The sequence below is a fragment of the Mus caroli genome, chromosome 8 (genome assembly GCF_900094665.2).
Source record: "Mus caroli chromosome 8, CAROLI_EIJ_v1.1, whole genome shotgun sequence".
Taxonomy (NCBI): domain Eukaryota; kingdom Metazoa; phylum Chordata; class Mammalia; order Rodentia; family Muridae; genus Mus; species Mus caroli.
The window spans coordinates 51985284-51990061 of record NC_034577.1 but is presented as its reverse complement, the minus strand read 5'-3'; the positions used below and the strand labels follow the sequence as shown (position 1 = coordinate 51990061).

Here is a 4778-nt window from a genome sequence, read left to right as displayed (position 1 = left end):
ACAAGCTTGACAGTTTTAGATTCTACACTAGATTTGAGGAAAGGGAATGCATTGTACTGATCAAGATGGCCTAGTCAATCCATCACTGGAAAGAGAGGCCCATTGGACACGCAAACTTTATATGCCCCAGTACAGGGGAACTCCAGGGCCAAAAAATGGGAATGGGTGGGTAGGGAAGTGGGGGGGAGGCTATGGGGGACTTTTGGGATAGCATTGGAAATGTAATTGAGGAAAATATGTAATAAAAAATATTAAAAAAAAGACTTCCTCATAACATCCATCATTGTTGCTGCAGCATTTCTTGTTGATAGCTGTCTTAGTCAGAGTTCTACTCCTGCATGAAACATCATGACCAACATGCAAGTTGAGGAGGAAAGAGTTTATTTAGCTTAGGCTTCTAGGTTTTTGTTCATCACCAATGGAAGTCAGGACTGGAACTCAAGGAGGTCAGGAAGCAGGAGCTGATGTAGAGGCCACGGAGAGATGTTTCTTACTGGCTTGCTTCCCCTGACTTGCTCAGCTTGTTTTCTTATAGAAACAAACACTACCAATCCAGGGATGGCACTACCCACAATGGGCCATCCCCTGTTGATCACTAATTATAAACAAGCTTTACACCTGGATCTCCTGGAGGCATTTCCTCACCTGAAGCTCCTTTCTTTGTGATAACTCCAGTTCTTGTCAAGTTGACACACAAAATCAGCCAGAACAATAGCCTTATGTTTGATCTAGTATCAGTTATGCCAGACAGTATGCAAAGCCACAGAAGGAAGACTTACCTCTCTCATTTATGTTTTGTGCCTACCATCTTCTTTCTTATTCATATTGCAGGCAGCTTCATCTCTGTAGCATAGCTTCTCTACAGAAGTACCAGTATGCCCATCACTTGTTCAAACAGCTTCACTACATACTATGAACAATTGTAACTTATTCATGAAGGTATGGATCTCAGCCCCATGAAAATTCACCTTTCACAGAAGCACATAAGCCCAACAGTATCTGCTCCTTAGAGACTTAGTGTTCAGATATATTTTGAATCAGTCAGATCCATTTCCTTTGCTCGCTAGACATAGAGGTGAAACTTGCACCATTTTAAATGTTTTTCTATGATGATTTAGGATTTATTTATTCATTGTCCACATAAATTAGCTACTTAATAACTAGATCCTTGATTGGAAATCTCTTACCTTAAATAATTCATTAAAATAACTATTGTAGTGTCTTTCTTTTTTTTTTCTTAATATATTTTATTACGTATTTTCCTCAATTACATTTCGAATACTATCCCAAAAGTCCCCCCAGGGAAGGAGTTACAGAAACAAAGATTGGAGCTGTGAGGAAAGGATGGACCATCTAGATACTGCCATACCCAGGGATCCAACCCATAATCAGCTTCCAAACTCTGACACCATTGCATACACTAGCAAGATTTTGCTGAAAGGACCCAAATATAGCTGTCTCTTGTGAGACTATGCNNGGGCCTAGCAAACACAGAAGTGGATGCTCACAGTCAGCTATTGGATGGATCACAGGGCTCCCAATGGAGGAGCTAGAGAAAGTACCCAAGGAGCTAAAGGGACCTGCAACCCTATAGGTGGTACCACATTATGTAGTGTCTTTCTAACATGTTGATATTAACAAAAATTAATATTTGTAGTTATTCTAAGAAACAGTTTATTTATGAAATAAAGAGATCCACTGTGTTCCGCTCTTGTTCTTGAAAATAAAATGGATTTTTTCAGAAATTGGAAGTCAGCTTTTAGTAACTTCTGAAGCAACGACATTGCAGTTCATCAAATTATTACATACTACTGTGACAATATCTACTTCATCAAGCCCCAGGGAACTAGGAGGCCACTGTATTTGCCTGGCAATTGTCTGTATTGACAGTGACAGGAACTACAAAACTATCATATGTGAAGTATTTTCACTTGACTGGAATAATGAACATGCAAGGCTTGAGGTCATTAAACTATCACCTCAAATTATAGTCAAAGATGAAGAGTATAGCCATAGTATTTCTAAAAAACTATTTCTGGTAACTTTGAAGGTACTACATGTAATTTTAATTATTCTAGAATTAAATTGCCACCTCATTTAATGCCTTATGTTCATATAGAAATTTTCTATTTATTTAATTTCTATAAATGTTTGTGATGTCACATCAAATTTATAAACATAATCCTAGGTCCAAACATATTCACTCTAAAAGACAGCAACAATAGCTATTTTGCAGTCCTTGTCTTTGGTTTCAACTTTTTTTTTTTTTTACATATAGCACAATAGGTTTTCTGTTCTACTGGAGGAGGCACAATTTCTTGATTGTTTATAATTTTGCATTTGTCTAGGCATCTGGCATTATGATGTTTAAAGTGTTTCTTGATATAGATATCTCTGTCTACCTTTACTTGGGTCCCATGTATTGAACTAAAGTCACCTGTTATGCACAGCAAGTACAAGTGAGCCTTTTCCCAGTGAGCCATCTGAGTGGCCCAGTAACCAAATTTTTGAAAAAAAGAAAAAAGGAACAAGCATAAGGAATACACAAATTAATAGAATGCCTGTTGTACCAAAGAACACCAAAAGGACTGACTGATAGGTAAACTGAGAGGATGAAATGGGCAAATGACAGAAACGGAGTTTTAAGAGTTTGTAGAAGCCTTTTAATATTAAGGACATTCATTTATATATGTCAATTTGTACATGAAACTAGGGACAATCAAAGGACATTTGCACACATTTTCCCATCAGTTTATTTAGCTTTATCATGGAGATATAATATATTTTTACATACACATACACACACATGCACATATATGGATACTATTACAAAATTGTTTACTATAAAATATAATGAATACAATGCTATCTAATTATGCATCAGATTAATTTTTATACAAAATAATTATATTCATCATTGCATTTCAAAGAGCTAGAAGCCATCTTTTTTTTTTTTTTTTTTGAGTTAGATTCTTTACGAGATATTAGTTCAGGCAGGTGCCCTGGTTCTGTGATCCCCTCCCCCTTTAGGTCACAGTGAGCAGGTTTTTTCAGAAGAACCTGAAGTGCTGGGATTGCTGAGCTCCAGGGTCAGAAGCACAACTGGAAAGCCTCAGATATACACTGCTTCCACTCTTCCAGGCTGGGCAGTAGGGAGGAGAGGCCATGATGTGCCAGATCTCTCCATCAGATACCTTGGAGGTTTGGTAGGACAACAGCTATACACCTGCCTCTGCCAGAAGGCGGATCATAGTGGGAAGCATTACAGGATTGGAGGGCTCATCATGGAACATGTGCAGGAGTTGGTCCCTGCATATAGTGGCCCCTCTGGCCTAAAGACTGATCTGTTGAACACCTGTAGGATTGGTGCGGTTCCCTGGACCAAGCCGACAGTTTGGTACGGAGCACCTGCCATGACCAAAGTCAGGAGGCATTCCCCCGCTGCCCTGCTCCTATAGGATCCCAGGGCTATGGGAGGTGGTGACATGAGGTCAGTCTCTTTCACCAGTAGCTTAGGGTTCACTAAGTTCATGTCTGCTTTCTTGGACGTTTCTCTCAGAAGACCAACAATGACTTCAGGGCTCTTGCAGGTCCCAACATTCTTCAGAGATATTTCTTGTGTAACCACGTGGATGATCCCTTTAGGGGAGCCAGCCCAGGCATACCTCAGCATGTCCAGTGCTTCTGCCAGACCAATCCAGGGCTCCATGTGTGGAGAGAAGGCACTGGTAAGGGCCTGGGCATTTTTGACCCATGTTAGAGGTTTCCCCTTCACCATGTCCACAAACTGGACAGCGATTTCCTCCCCTCAGCGACTCTGGGCTAGGAGCACCGAGGCTGTTTCCATTGCGGGTATTCATGACTAGGATGCCCTTCCTCGTGGCAGCATCCAGATCCACATTGTCCGCGCCTGTACCTGTAACCTCCTCCAGTCTAGGCAGGCTAGTTCAGACCTTAAGCCACTGAGTCGGGGCCACCTGCAGTGCAGCTCCTCTGACATTTGAGCCTTGATCAGGAACCTTGTCTTGGTTCCATTTCTCTCATCTGCCTAGTTCCCCTCTCTTTTCAGCCCTGGTTTGCCTCCCAGGTGAAACCCAGTTCATGTGAGCCACAGGTCGGTTTCCAACATGTACCAGCCCTTCCCAGCACCTGAAACTTCTCTGCTGCACTGATGACATCAGCAGTGACCTTAGTAGCTGACCAGGGGATAAGGCCTTCACAGTCCTGCTGTTTGGCTATCAGCTCCTCCTTCCACAAGTTCTTCTTCTCCACCACCTGCAGCCCTCCATCTTGCAGGATCTCCCAGCAGCAGGGCGCCAGGCTGTCACTGATGAGTACTTTGCACAGATTTGTGAAGGCCATTGGTGGAGCCAGGCCTTAGTTGCTCTGTGTGGGCAGAAGCACTTAGCTCAGGAAACTGCAGGCAGGGCTGGCTCCTGTGACTGATAGAAGCCATTATTTAACCAGTATCCAGAAAACACACGTACATTTTCCTTTAATGTGTGTATGCATTTGTGTGCACACATATGTACATAGAGAGTATTCCAGTCTTCGTTATTCCCAGTGTCATGAGGAAGGTGATTTTTCTAGTTTTCGTATAGAGGACTATTTACAGCATTAAATATTCTTTTAATGAAAAATTAGCAATAGTGTACATATTATTAGATGTCAGTTCAATGTAAGAAAATTAAAATGCCATAGCTGTTAACTCTTTGTTTCCATATTGACTGGATTTAAGATATATATCACCTAGTTATTATTACATAAATATGCATATA

General features: G+C 41.2%; 1 pseudogene; it reads right to left on the bottom strand.

Annotated features, from left to right (window-relative positions):
- Positions 1-3090: 3090 nt before the first annotated feature.
- On the bottom strand, positions 3091-4362 carry LOC110299555 (annotated as a pseudogene).
- Positions 4363-4778: the final 416 nt, after the last annotated feature.